The sequence below is a fragment of the Octopus sinensis genome, linkage group LG6 (genome assembly GCF_006345805.1).
Source record: "Octopus sinensis linkage group LG6, ASM634580v1, whole genome shotgun sequence".
NCBI classification, from domain to species: domain Eukaryota; kingdom Metazoa; phylum Mollusca; class Cephalopoda; order Octopoda; family Octopodidae; genus Octopus; species Octopus sinensis.
The window spans coordinates 46487381-46502868 of NC_043002.1; the positions used below are offsets into that span (position 1 = coordinate 46487381).

General features: G+C 35.6%; 1 long non-coding RNA gene and 1 other non-coding gene across 2 annotated transcripts; one reads left to right on the forward strand and one right to left on the reverse strand.

Annotated features, from left to right (window-relative positions):
- LOC118763911 lies at window positions 1-15038 on the reverse strand. Its single transcript, XR_004999671.1, has 4 exons — window positions 14708-15038; window positions 9287-9296; window positions 3955-3964; window positions 1-11 (listed from the first exon to the last, which is right to left on the reverse strand). It is a non-coding gene; the product is annotated as an uncharacterized LOC118763911 (long non-coding RNA).
- On the forward strand, window positions 7418-7526 carry LOC115213589. Its single transcript, XR_003881837.1, has one exon. It is a non-coding gene; the product is annotated as a U6 spliceosomal RNA (small nuclear RNA).
- Window positions 15039-15488: the final 450 nt, after the last annotated feature.

Below are 15488 nucleotides of genomic sequence, written 5' to 3' on the forward strand. Positions count from 1 at the left end.
TTTGAGCACTCCTTTTTCCACTTTGTTTCACATTTATGTGCTTACTCCGGTATATATATTATATATACATATGTATATATATATATATATATATATATATATAATATATATATATATATATATATATATATATATATATTTATATATATATATATATATATATATATATATATATATATATATAAATATATATACATACATACATACATTTATGTACATACCTATATATATATGTATATATATACATGCATAAATGGGTACAGGACATCAAAAAATGTTGAACACAATGCTAAACGAAAACATAAAAACAAAAACTTAGAAACGAACTTTTTTTCAAACAATGAAAAAAAGAAACAGAGAAACGAGACATGCAACATAAAAAATATTCTCCTTCATCAGTTGTCCCTGTTTCATCTACTCCACTTTTCGAAGGCAAAGACAATATGTGACTTTGTTGGAACAATCCTTCCCGCAAAGCAAATTAAATAAAATTTGGGATTTTTTTGTGGAGGGTGAAAGTGGTATCAAGAACAGGACAGTGAGAACAAATCAGTAAAAACAAACGGTGAGGGCTGTTAAGTCAAGAACGATAGAAAAATGATTATGAATGCTAGGAAGACAAGCTTATGAGAGGAGACAGTATAAGCACGTGTTGTCTTTAGGAAGGTAATGGGCAGAAAGATAGATTCTCTTTCGTCACTTGTCAGCGATGAGAGAGTCGAGAAGGAGGAGTGAGAGAGAGGGAACAGTGAAGAGGAGAGAAGAATAGGGAAGGGTGGGAGAGAAAACTAGAAAGGATGAAGAACATATTTATATATATATATATATATATATATATGGATGTATATATATATACATACATATATCATCATCTTCATCAACACCACCATCATTCAACGTCCGTTTTCCATGCTAGCATGGGTTGGACGGTTCGACTGGGGTCTCTGAGAAGCCAGGAGGCTGCACCAGGCTCCAGTCTGATCTGGCAGTGTTTCTACAGCTGGATGCTCTTCCTAACACCAACCACTCCGTTAGTGTAGTGGGTGCTTTTTACGTGCCACCGGCACAGGGGCCAGAGGAGGCTGGCAACAGCCATGATCAGTTGGTGCTTTTTACATGCCACTGGCACAGCTATCACAAGTACAATTACCATTTGATTTTCATTTTGCTGTTGATGTACTTGACTCAAATAGGTCTCCTCAAGCACAGCAGGTCACCCTACGATCCAAGGTACTTTTGAATGGACTGGGGCTGGTTATGTGAAACTAGTGTAGGATACAGTTGTGAATCCACTTTATTTGCTGGGTCTTTGCAGTCACAGCCTATCTCTAGAGATCTTGGTCTTTCGTCATTGCCTCTGTGAGGCCCAGCGATTGAAGGTCATGCTTGACTACCTCATCCCATGTCTTCCTTGGTCTACCTCTACCCTGGATTCCTTGTTTGGGAATAACACTTCTTCACACATTTCTCCTCATCCATCCATAGTACATAACCATACCAGTGCAAACGTCTCTCTTGCACACCACATCCGATGCTTCTTATGGCCAACATTTCTCTCAGGGCACTTACACTCTGTTATGTGTGCACACTGACATTACACATCCAACGGATCATGCTAGCTTCATTTCTTTCGAGCCTATGCATGTCATCGGCAGTCACGGCCCATGTTTCACTGCTGTGAAGCATGGCAGTTCGCACACATGCATCGTACAATCTACCTTTCAGTCATATGTAGGGGTAGAAGCTTTCTAAACTTTACCCAGGCTATTCTTATTCTAGTGGTAACACTCTCTCTCTATATATATACATACATGTATATATATATAGAGAGAGAGAAAGGGAGAGATAAATATAATACATATATATATATATATGTATTTATATATATATATTATATATGTGTATATATATATATATATATATACACACACACATATATATATATATGAAGATATATATACATATATATTTATATATACACACATATTTATACATATATATATATATATATATAATATATATATATATATATATATATACATCCATATTTATATATATAACTACATGTATACGTATTCAGTGATATATTTACGTACACAATTATACATGCATACATAGCACACACATATATTAATTATATACACATATGTATATATCATATACACCTCTTAGAAATTTCTCTCTCTATACTTGGTAAGCTCATTATTTTCACTCCCTCCTCAATCAATATTTTTTCAAATGCCTGTCTGCTGCACTATCGTTACCATGGCAACATTTTTCTTTACATATACCATTGATTTTTCTTCTTCCTCACAGACTATTAGTTTATCATTGCCTTTCTCCTTCAAATTCTAATACGTTCTTTCCTTCCCTCCTTGTGTTTCTCTTTCATAATCGTATCTTAAACCATTCGTGTTTCGTTTTTACCTTTATTTTTATTTTACCTCTCGGTTATATTTCGTCTCTTATTTCTTATGATTTGCTTTATTCTGTTTACTTAAATTCTGCTATATAAAGTTGGTTTTTTTTTTTTTTTTAAATTTTGTATGGGTACCATAAGTGAAAACTGCATACGTGTACCTACACACACACATATTACACGTTTCTGTTTTGTACATCAGCGATGTGCTACTATATTGGTCTTTTCCCCCCACATTCTCACTCTTTATATTATACCACCCTCTTTCTCTCTTATTTCTATTTCTCTATCTGTCTTTTCTTGTCTATTTGCCTCTCTTCTCTCTTCTATCCATTACTTTTTCCTTCCTTCTCTGTAGCTATTATATTTTGTTTACGGGCCGTTTATCCAATTTCTTTCTTTCTTTCTTTTCTTCTTCTCTCACCACAATATCATACCTTACAAATAATATTTCTCATGTCTGCTTCCCTCCTATTCACTCTCTTTAAGTTTCTCTTATCTATCTCTCGCAATTTTCCTATCTTTTCAGATGCTGTCAACCTACGTAAGCAAGCGTCACATTAAACTCCACACCTTTTTTTTTTTTTTACTTCCTATTTGCAAAGCCAACGTGAGAAAGAACACGGAAGGATACTTTGGAGAAATTCGGTCTTAAGACACACTAACTATGTCTGAATAAAAGACAAAGATGGTCATGGGTTTTGATCATCGGGCCAGCCACTGAATCAGGGTTAAACATCAACATCCTATTTAGGTAGCCTTTTATCTCGAACTAGCTATAGCTATGGTAGCGAATACTGCCTTTGATGTTCGCTGCTGGATGAAGAACAGAGAGAGAGAGAGAAAGAGAAAGAGAGTGAGAGAGAGAGAGAGAAAGAGAGAGAGAAAATATTTTGAATATAAGAAATTAAAAAATATATGTATCCGAATAGCGGGAATCGATGTATAATTACATTCATACATGTAAGCATACACACACACACACACAATATATATATATATATACACACACACACATATATATATACACATATACACACACATTCATATATAGATGCAGATGCCCATACATACACGATGTATTATATATGTACGCACGAGAATATCTACAATGTCTTTATAACTGGTTAGTGTATTAAAATAATTTTTATTGTTACGTTATCGATATTACAAACCATACTAGATCGTTATTTTCTTTTACATTGTTGTTGTTGTCTAGCTTCAGGTCAGCCCTCTTCAAATAGACCTATGGACTTATGATCCTAAGCATTTCAGCCGTGGCCATCTCGTCTTTTTGTTTACTTAGTTGATCAACATGTCCTTACTATTTTTTTTTAAGACGAGATTTTACTTAGGTGAGATTCAGCTGTTATTTCTAGCAACGAGAACGATCGCGTAGAGATTCTCGTTGACTCGTACTTGTTACTTATGTTTTACTAGCAATTCCAGCATTTTACATGCTAAACAACACAAGTATTATATTTATTTATTGTTATTGTTGCCGTTTATAATTTCGAGGTTGATTAAAAAAGTACCAGTCGAGCACTGAGGTTGATGTAATCGACTAAGCTACTTCCCACAAATTTCAGGCCTTGTGCCTATATGAGAAAATTAAGCAATCATTATTAGCAAAGCGGCGAGCTTGGCTTAAATCGTTAGCACGCCGGACAAAACGTTTAGCAATTTGAGTTCAAATTCCACTAAGGTCAACTTTGCCTTTCATCCTTTCGGGGTCGATAAATTAAAGTACCTGTGAAACACTGTTGAGGGAGAGGGGTCGATGTAATTGACTAGTCCCCCTCCACTCAAATTTCAGGCCTTGCGCCTTTAATAGAAATGATTATTAGCAAAGCGACGAGCTGGCAAAATCGTTAAGCACGCCAGACAAAACGTTTAGCAATATTTCGTCCGTCTCTACGTTCAGAGTTCAAATTCCGCTAAGGTTGACTTTGTCTTTCATCGTTTTGGGGTCGATAAAATAAGTACCAGTCAAGCACTGGGTCGATGTAGTCGGCTAGACCTCTCTCCTCAAATTTCAGGCAAATTAGTAGAAAGAATTATGAGCAGCATTTCGTTCGTCTTTACGTTCTGAGTTCAAATTTCGCCGAGATCAATTTTGCATTTCATCCTTTTGGAGTCGAAAAATTAAGTACCAGTGAAACACTGGGGTTGATGTAATCAACTAGTTCCCCCCTCCCCGAATTTCAGGCCTTGTGCCTTTAATGAAGGTTGCGCGTCGCACAAAAATGCTTCGCAGCATTTATCCTGGCTCTTTATGCTCTGTGTTGAAATTCTGTCGACGTCGACTTTACCGTTTATCTTTTCGAAGTCGATAAAGTACTGGTTGTGCACTGGGGTCGAAATAATCGACTTACCTCATCATTTGTTATTATTAGCACAAAGGGCAGCGAGCTCGCAACAGTTATTTTGCAAAATTGGCAGGGTATTGATATTTAGCTGCGCCACCCTACAAGATTCTGAGTTCAAATTCCATCGAGGTTACGTTTGCATTTCGTCCCTGTAGAGTGGATAAAAGAAAGTACCAGTCAAGTATTAGGGTCGATGTTTACTGACTAACAACACCCTCTCCTGAAAAAAATTGCTGACCTTGTGCCTAAATTATTGGCACTGTTGCTTTCCCGAATTTTTCGGCCTGTGTTACACACAGTCTAGTAAATACTATTTTATTTTTGGTTAGGTTAGGTTTGGTAGGGAGTAAAATAAGAGTTTATTATACTTCCCCTCACATTTACACACTATCTCTAGTGGAATATGAATGCATTGCATGATAGAAAGAAGGAATAATTAGTAGTTTGGCAGAGCGAACAGCAGTCAGCCGTTGGTAAGAGGACTTAGAAAAGGGAGGGAGAGAGGAAGTTCATATCAGAGTGGTTTACCTGATAGTGTGGAAGATGGACAGTAGTAGCAAGTATGATATTTCATAAAATCTATGGTTGTTGCTGTGTTAGTGAATATGGTTTTTTTTACTTTGTCTCTTTCTTCTTATTTTCATTTGATATCAGTGGCTATGAAAGTCCTCATTCTAATTTGTACTATGCTTTATCTGTCAACGCAAATTATATATATATATAATATACATCTAGGTGTGTGTGTGTGTATATATATATATATTATAAGTAGATGTGTGTGTATATGTGTATATATATATATATATATATATTATAGGTAGATGTATGTGTGTGTATATATATATATCTATCTATATAATAGGTAGATGTATGTATATATATGTGTGTATATTTACACACATACATATATTACATGACTATTTAGTTATAAATGCTAATAGATGGGTTAAGACGAAGATTTTTAAATGCTACAATAATTAATCTTCAGTAAGCAATACATGCTGAGAAAAGAAAAATAGGCAAAAATCTCTCTTATAACAGTTTTATTGGATATTGTCTTTTATATGTCCACACATACATATATATATATTGAAAACATAAATATAGTTATCTTTCGCAGATTACATAAAAAATTTTTAAATTAAAAATAATGAAATTATGATATAACAAATATTCTCGCATAGCCATATCTATCTTCAAAGAAAAAATAAGAAATATTTATGAATATCAAAATTAAATGTCTAATGTATTTATTTATATTAACGAATGTGACCAAAAAGGAAGATAGTGAGTTTTCTACTTGTTACTCTTCGTCGTTCAGTTTAAATACATAATTATGTTGGCTTCTACTTTAATTAGACCATGTTTATTAGCTTTTGTAATGGCATTTAGAAAGTAAAAGACTGTTTAAATGATTCCATGGATTTTATAACCATTTCTCTAAGGATAACCGAACCATTTAACGAATTTATATTGAGAAATCGATAAATTGTAGTTTTCTATTAAAATATTTGTGATAACAATAAATGCATTTTCTGTAAAAATAGACAACTAAAAAATAGAATTTAGTTTCTTAATCTTTAAAGGTGACTACATACATCTATCTTAATATAGGCAATAACCATTAGATTTAATTCATATTAGATTTCTTAGAGATATTTCAAAATTTGAAAGCCTTTAATAATTACTAATAATTTTATTATCAACGATGTGTTGTGATTGAATTGTGAATATAAGTTTAAGTTTGCACCTTATACTGGAATATTTATACTCCGAGTAGGCTGACTAGAGTTATTTAATATTTTGTTTTGTCTCTTATTGATTCATACAACACTCTCTGAGACTTTAGAGTACAGGAAATTCAGGTAAATTTCGTTTGCATCTTATTAGAGAAATGTTGATTGCAAATAACAACAAACAATTAGAATATCTTTTGTTGAATTCTGAATCCACCTTTTTACTGTGTTAAGATGATGTCATCAACTGATAAATAGCAGTCTAATGGTGTGGTTTAAAAAATACGAATGTAATGACATCAGTGCTGATGACCAAGTCCCAGTGTTGCAGAATACAGTGAAAAATAGCAGGGAGGCCAAGGTTGAACCTGTGAGGAAGCCTTTGCATGGTCATGCAACCTGCAAAAAAAAAAAAATAGTGTTTGAATTGCATTTAAATCACTCTAATGTTGTCTAAAAGGGAAGGGCGACAGGATGGTCACAGCTGGAATGTTAGTGGATAAACGGCAACAGCAATGCAAATGTTTCTGTGTCTAATATTGCAAAAGAAAGTTGTTTTACATTAGCTTAGAGGTAGAGAGACAGCATATAAAAAGTTTGATTTCCAATAAAATGCCACAAATTTCAAATAAAGCCTATGGACTTATGAACAGATTTTAAAAATTCATCAAATTTCTGTAAATGTTCTTGAAATAAAATTAACACTGCAAAGAGATTGGTGTGAGGTAGGGCATCTAACCATAGGAAATTATGCCAAAGTGGTCCATGATACATTTAACCCTGTTGAGATTAACAGTATAAAGACTTTTCCTTGCTTTAGTACATATTATCAGAACTGCATGCTGAACATGATCAAGACCTACACATTAATGAACAAAGAATTAAAATAATAAATATTCTTGCTTTGGCAATACATCTGCTAAAATTCAGATGATACAGAAAAGATTAGCACGGTCCCTGTGCAATGATGATGTGCAAATTAGTGAAGCATTCCATATTTTGTAGGTACAGGGCATGGCTGTGTGGTAAGAAGTTTGCTTTCAGATTCAGTTCCACTGTATGCCACCTTGAGCAAGTGTCTTCTAGAATAGCCACAGGCTGACCAAAGCCTTGTGAACAGACTTGATATATATTCATGATTTTAGATATGTATATATATATATATATATATATATATATATAAGTATATGGTTCAGATGTACAAACAATAAAGGACAGAGACAGGTGAGGGAATAACAAGCAAGGTGTATTGGTTTGGTACTTGGGAAAAATGGAAAAGTCTTTGGCATTTCACGCCTACTCTCTTCAACAGAAAGTGATGAGGGAAAAAATGGAGAGAAAGACAAAAAAACAGAGTGAAAAAAGAATGTATCTGGATTAATGGTTCTGAGGGCAAGTGGACTAGTGGTTAGGGTGTTGCACTCCTGTTCATGAGATTATAATTGTGGTTTCGATTTGTGGACTGGGTGTTTTTGAACACTTCATCTTACATGTGGCGCACTGCGTACCTCTACAGGCAATATTGATCTGATGGAGGAAGTGAATTAATGTACAGCACAAACATTTGACAGAAGTATTTGATCACCATAAACAAATCATTTCTACAAGGTTGTTCAACAAGAAATTGCGAAACCTTTATCTGTTGTCTATAACGAATATTTTCATATATTTCCACTCTCGCATTTCTTTTCTGATCGCCTGACTGGCCCTCATACCAGTGGCATGTAAAAAGCACCCACTACACTCTCGGAGTGGTTGGTGTTAGAAAGGGCATTCAGCTGTAGAAACTCTGCCTGATCAGATTGGAGCCTAGTGCAGCCATCTGGCTCGCCAGTCCTCAGTCAAACTGTCCAACCCATGCCAGCATGGAAAGTAGACGTTAAACGATGATGATGATTATATATATATATATATATATATATATATATATATACATTTATAAGGATAAAATTTAAAAAAAAAAATTTTATCAGTGGCCAGCATTATTATAATACCTTTTAAGGTGAAAATTATAAATAATTATAAATAAGGGCAAATAGTGAAAAATATTGTATATGATTAGATGATATAAAGTCTATTTTTTCAACATATAGGCATAGAAATTTTTTTCTTTTGCCCTTATTTATATATATATATAGTGAGATGGAATGAACAGAGGAGAGTTAAATGGACATAGTTCAGTACTAAATAAAAGGAAATGGATTATTGACCTTTCAGCTAGTTGGATGACAATGCCATCTGTAGAGAAACTGTTCCTGCATATATGTTTTCACTCTGTTAGTTATATTCCATACCATATTAGAAAATGAAATAGTTTTAATTAGCCAATAAGGGTGTTTCTACTGCAGTGGTTCTCAACCAGGGACGATATGGTCCTTGTGGGTGGGGCTGCATATAAGATTTTGTTGTCAAAAATTATGTGCATTAAATTGGTTATACTTCTGCAAAGCACAAAATATCTTTTGCAATTTTTCTTTTATACAATTCCTAACAGTATCTAATTGTAAAAATATAATAGGATTTTTTAAACATCAAATTGCCCTGCGAATCCATCAGAATAAAATAGGAATCAAAGGGGTCCCTAAGTAAAAAACAATTAAGAGCCACTACTATACAAAGTTGACTATCCTATTAGAAATAGTAACTAAATCTCATTCAAATTAATCTTTGCTATCTTACGAAAATGAGACATACACTGTGGATATTTTGTGTCTGAAAAATATGGGATGGTCATAACTAGAACCCATTGATTCTATGTTTACTTAGTAAAGGCTGATTTAGGTTTAGACAACAACATCATCATCAGTGTTTAACGTCCGCTTTCTGTGCTGGTATGGGTTTGACAGTTTGACTGAAGACTGGCAAGCCAGGAGGCTGTACCAGGCTCCAATCTGATCTGGCAAGGTTTCTACAGCTGGATGCCCTTCCGAACACCAACCACTCTGAGAGTGTAGTGGGTACTTTTTACATGCCACCAGCATCAACCACGCTTAAATGGTGCGTTTTATGTGCCACTGGCATTGGAGCCAGTCAAGCAGCACTGGCATTGACCAGGCTTGAATGGTGCTTTTTACGTGCCACCAGCCATGACTACGGTTTCACTTGACTTAACAAGTCTTCTCAAGCACAGCATATTGCCCAATGATTGAAGGGTACAGTTCTATATTTAAGAGATGAGGAATTATGTACATTATTTACAATCGACGGATATTTGTCCTATCTTGTTTGTTGTTAACACAATGTTTCGGCTGATACACCTTCCAGCTTTCATCAGGTGTCTTGGGGAAATTTCGAACCTGGGTTCTCATTTTTCGATATTGTTGTTATTATTATTATTATTATTATTATTCAGGTCACTGCCTGGAATCGAACTCAGAATCTTGGGGTTAGTAGCTCACGCTCTTAACCATAATGTCATATGCCCGTGGGCATATGGCGTAGTGATTGAAGGGTACTTTTAAATGGGCCGGTTATGTGACACTGGCATTGGCCATGGCTATGATCTCATTTGGCTTGCCAGGTCTTCTCAAACACAGGATATCTCCAAAGGTCTTGGTCACTTGTCATTGTCTCTGTAAAGCCCAACATGTAGCATGGCTGTTTGCACACAGGCATCATACAGTCTACCTTTCACTTTGAGTAGGAGGCCCTTTGTTACCAGTAGAGGTAGGAGCTCTCTGAATGTTGCCCAGGCTATACTTATTCTAGCAGCTACACTCTCAGAGCAGCCACCCCAACTACTGACTTGATTACCTAGGTAATGGAAGCTCTCAACTACTTCTAGTTTTTCCTTCTGGCATTTGATGGAATCTGTTTTCTGAACATCTTTGGTGTTTATTGCCCCTGTGCATCTGCCATACACACAAACTATTTTCCAGTTAACCTTCCTTTAATATTAATGCACCTTTTATGTGTCCATAGCTTAAACTGGGTAAAATAGTTTTATTATACTTTCACCAGTTCTTTCTCTCTCTCTCCCTTTCCAGCTGGGGAAGCTGTGTATTCTCTTCAGCAAGACACTTGTTTCTCCATCATACTTTTACTTCCTTCAATACTATATCCGACTCAGTTGAGGGGGTCTTGTCTTGTAAGAAGAGAAAAGATAGATAGTTGTAGAGATAAGTAATGGTAATAGATAATGACGAATGTTAATAACCAGTAATCTGGGGAGAAAGAGGAATGACTAGCATCATTTCTTTATACAATTGTCATCCTCCATGCATATTAAATGTCCATACTACATCAGTGTTCCTTCTTGCACTCCAATACCTTCTACATCCACTTTTTCTTCTAACTTAATTGTATTTCACTGTTAATGTACCAACATTACACATCAAGTGAGACATGTTTGCTTCATTTCTTCCTAGTCTTGACAAATGTTTTGCATTCAGGGTCACATCACACTTCCATGCAGCATCACTATTTGTACATAAGCAATCTATACCCTGCCTTTCACTTAGCGAGAAAAACCCTATGTCACCAGCTAGTAGCATCTTGAACTTCTTCCAACTTGTTTGTACTTTTGCTGCTATGCTTTCCAGACACTTCTATTGCTAATTAGGTCTACAAGGTAACAAAAACTATCAACTATAGTTGGACTTTTAATAGAATGTACTTCTAGTACTTTTTATGCTTATAACTTCTGAGCTATAAGTTTACCTTCCTTGTTAGTCTGCCTAGATAGTTGTAGCCTGCCTCTGATCCCTCTGCACCTCCTCCTCATCATCATCATCAACATCGTTTAACATCCATTTTCCATACTGGTATGGGTTGGACGATTTGACTGAGGTCTGAAAAGCCAGTGGCTGCAATCTGATCTAGCAATGTTTCTACAGCTGGATGCCCTTCGTAATGCCAACCACTCCAAGAATGTAGTGGGTGCTTTTTACATGCCACCAGCACAGGAGCCAGTCAGGTGGGCCTGGCATCAATCATGTTTGGATAGTGCTTTTTACGTATTACCAGCACAGGAGCCAGTTAGGTAGCCCTGGCATTGATCACGTTCGGATAGTGCTTTTTATGTGCTACTAGCATGGGAGCCAGTCAAGGGCACTGGCATCGGCCACGTTCAGATGGTGCTTTTTACTGACATGGGAGCCAGTCAGGTATGTATAATTTTTACTGGGTACACCATATGAAATTTCTATGCATTCCTTTTCTGCATAGTGAGCACAGCCACTTCTTTGTCAGCAGCAGGGATCCTCATTCCTTGTTACTATACAAAAACTTTAGCTCTTGCTAAGTTTTCTTTGAGTCCTCTTGATTCTATATTTTGTTTCTTCATTTTCTCTGGAATTTCTTTCTTAATTATACAACAGGTTCAGCTATAACAATCAGTATATAGACAGCTGGTCTTAAACTTTTCTGTTATGGCCTGGGGGACTATGGTAAATGGAAGGAGGAGGAGAGCTGGGCCCTTATCTGCATGTTACGTTACTGTACTCATTGCTCAATATCACCTTACTGACTCCGCTTCTACACATGGCATGCATGCTAGTCAGCAACCCCTAGTTTCCTCAGTGATCACCATATTATAGAGTATGGAATTCCATCAAAAGCCTATAATAATAATAATAATAATAATCCTTTCTATTATAGATACAAAGCCTGAAATTTTGGGGGAAAAGACTAATTGATTACATGGATCCTGGTGTTTAACTGGTACTTATTTCGTTGACCTCAAAAGGGTGAAAGGCAAAGTTGACCTCAGAAAATAATTATAAATAGGAGCAACAACAAAAATATATTTGTATGTGTACATGTCTATATCTATCTATCTATATATATTTACACACAGCCTCATCATCATTTAGCATCTGTTCGAGACGATGATATTTATTTTCCACATGACATTCTATTTAAGCTATGTGCCAAGGTGGGGTGTATGAATGAGTGGCTATCTGCCTAGTAGGTGCAGTAACTCTGAATAAGAATTGATAAACAAGAGAGAGCCCCCCCCCCCCCAGTAGTCTGGCCTGTTGGTATAAGCACTCTAATGCCAGTTCCAGTGCACTATATAAAGTGGTTGATGACAGAGAAGTACCCAGCTATGGTAGCATGCTAAAATGGAACATACATGTATGATGTTATCACAAGCTACCCATGTAGGAGAGCAAGAACTTGAATAGAAGCTTGCTTTGCAACCATGTGATTTTGAGTACAGTACCTCTGCATGACACCATGGGCAAGTGTCTTCTACTACAGCCTCGGGGTGACTAATTTATTGTGAGTGAATTTGATTGACGGACCTTAGTGGAAGCCCATCATGTGTGTGTGTGTGTGTGTGTGCATGTTTAATTCCCTGAAACTTAATGGTTCAACAAAAGAGACCAACGGAATAGTTGGTAGATTTAAAAACTAAGCATGGAGTGGATAAGACCATCATATATATATCATCATATCAAGTCAGTTTTCCATGCTGGCATGGGTTGGATGGTTTGACATGGAGCTGGCCAGACTTCAATTGTCTGTTATAGTATGGTTTCTACAGCTGGATGCCCTTCCTAATGGCAACCACTTTTCAGAATGTGCTGGGTGCATTTATACAGCACCAGCACAAGCGCATTTTATGTGACTCTGGCACTTGTAAAGGACAAGCCTGTATGTATGGATGACAATGATATATAGAAAGATAGATAGATATGTGTGTGTGTATCTTTGCATGCTCTGATGTTGTGGAAAATGATGCATTGAGTTGGATTCCTTTGCATCAAAAGTTAACCTTGGCCACCTGTTAATATATATTTATATATATATATATATATATATAGAGAGAGAGAGAGAGAATTGTAAAGTAAATACCAATTCCCAGGGTTATCATTGGCTCAAGGGTGTTCCTCCAGTATAGCCATAGCCCGATGATTGAAACCAGTAAAAGTGTAAATATGTTGTATGCTGTCTTTGATAATTTTTCTCATACACTACTTGCCAAAGTTACACCAGTGAATAATTTATTGAATATCAACTGATAGACGATATAGTAGTGTGGGCTGTGACAGCATTTATCTTTTGTGTACTAGCTTCATTTTTACTTGCTTTTTATAGCTACTGTTCTCTCTTTCTCTAGTTTAAAAAAGGAAAATGATGCAACACTTGTTGAAGTTTTGTTTTATTTCCATGGTATGGCTGTATTGTTAAAAAGTTTCTTTCCCAACCCTGTGGTGTCTTCTACTATAGTACCAGGCTGACCAAAGCGTTGCAAGTGGATTTAGCTGATAAAAACTGACAGAAACTTGTTGTACATACATACATACATCCCCCCATACACACATATACACATAGAAAAATGGATGTTAAAATGATGATGATGATAATGATACACACATACATAACACACACATATAAATTGTGTGTGTGTCTATGTTTGTGTCTCCTTGTTTTGACATTGGATAGTCGTAAATGAATGTCACCTTCATACAAGCAGTGTTATTCATTTACAATCTTCTGCAAAAACGGGTCTTGTCATGGGGAAATGTCATCTTGCTTGGAAACAGGTGAAAGTTGGCAACAGGAAGGGCTTCCTGCTGTAGAAAATCTGCCATAATGAATTCTATCTTACTCATGTCAGCATGGAAAAGTGGACATTGAAATGATGATGATGATAGAAAACAATTTCCTTATAAATCAAGATTTTTTTTTTGCTATTTAATGACTGATTATGTGGTTTAATTTTTAAATTAAAAAAAAGTGTTTTGTTATTATTTTCATTTCTTTTTTATGATCATTTTTTAAAATTTTCATCTTTGTTCTTCCATTTAATCTTTTCTTAAAATTTGTGCAGGAACATCTTTTTCATTTTCATGTGTTACTTTTATTAGTTTTTAATGTGATGAAAGTGTTAGATCTCACATTCCATTTTAGACATGATAATTCCACTAAAGGAAATACACGTAAACATTTCAATTTGTCACCTTCCATTTGGATAAATATACTTTCAGTTTATAATGGTTTCTTCAAAGTCATAAAAAGAACTTGAAAACATGTAAATTAGATAGTCTAGTTATCACCATATATAGAACAACAGTCCATCAAATTTAAGAAAGGGTGTCAACTATCAGTAAATAAGTCAGTCTGGCAGAAAACAAAAAGGGTCTGAATTCTTAAGATAAGAGAAGACTCATAAAACTAGCCCCAAGCAACAGGAAACACATTAACCATTTTTTTTTTATATCAAAGATTTTCACTTTTTGAAATGAACCAAATATTTTAGCAAGGTTTATGTTTGAAAATTGTTGGCAAAAACCTATTTTTTAAACCATAACCATACTCCCAAAACTGTTATTATTGCTACTGTTTCATCCCAGGTCAGCTCAAAAGCATTTCATTTGTGACTACACTGTCTGTTTTCCAGATAGTCTCTCCGAGGTTGAATATTCCAGTATGTTCCATCTTGTCCGAGTTAAAACGATGTGATTTGAGGCAGATCTAGTTGTTTATATCAAACTAACATGCTGTCCTCATCATTTAATGTCCATTTTTTCATACTTGCATGGGTTTGACAGTTTATTTGAAGCAGATTTTCCTATAGCTGGATGCCCTTCCTGTTGTCAACCCTCACCTGATCCTCAGCAAGGTAATGTATATTCCTAGCTAGAATGTTCTGATAGAATAGTGAAAAGGAACAACTCCGCTCCTTGACAATGACTATCATTTACAACTATCACATAATGTCAAGACAAGGAAACACAAACACACACTCATATACATGATGGGCTTCTTTCAGTTTCTGTCTACCAAATTCATTGACAAGGCTCAGGTTATCCTGGGGCGCTATTGCAGAAGACACTTACCTTAGGTGCTATATAGTGGGACTGAATCCAGAACTATGTAGTTGGGAAGCAAACTTCCTACCATACAGCTATGCTTGTGTATATTCTTCAAATGAATCAAATTTTATCATACCTTCCTACTTGGTCATCATAGATGTTTGAGAAAGTCAAAAGTAAAATTCACAAGATTTAGGGG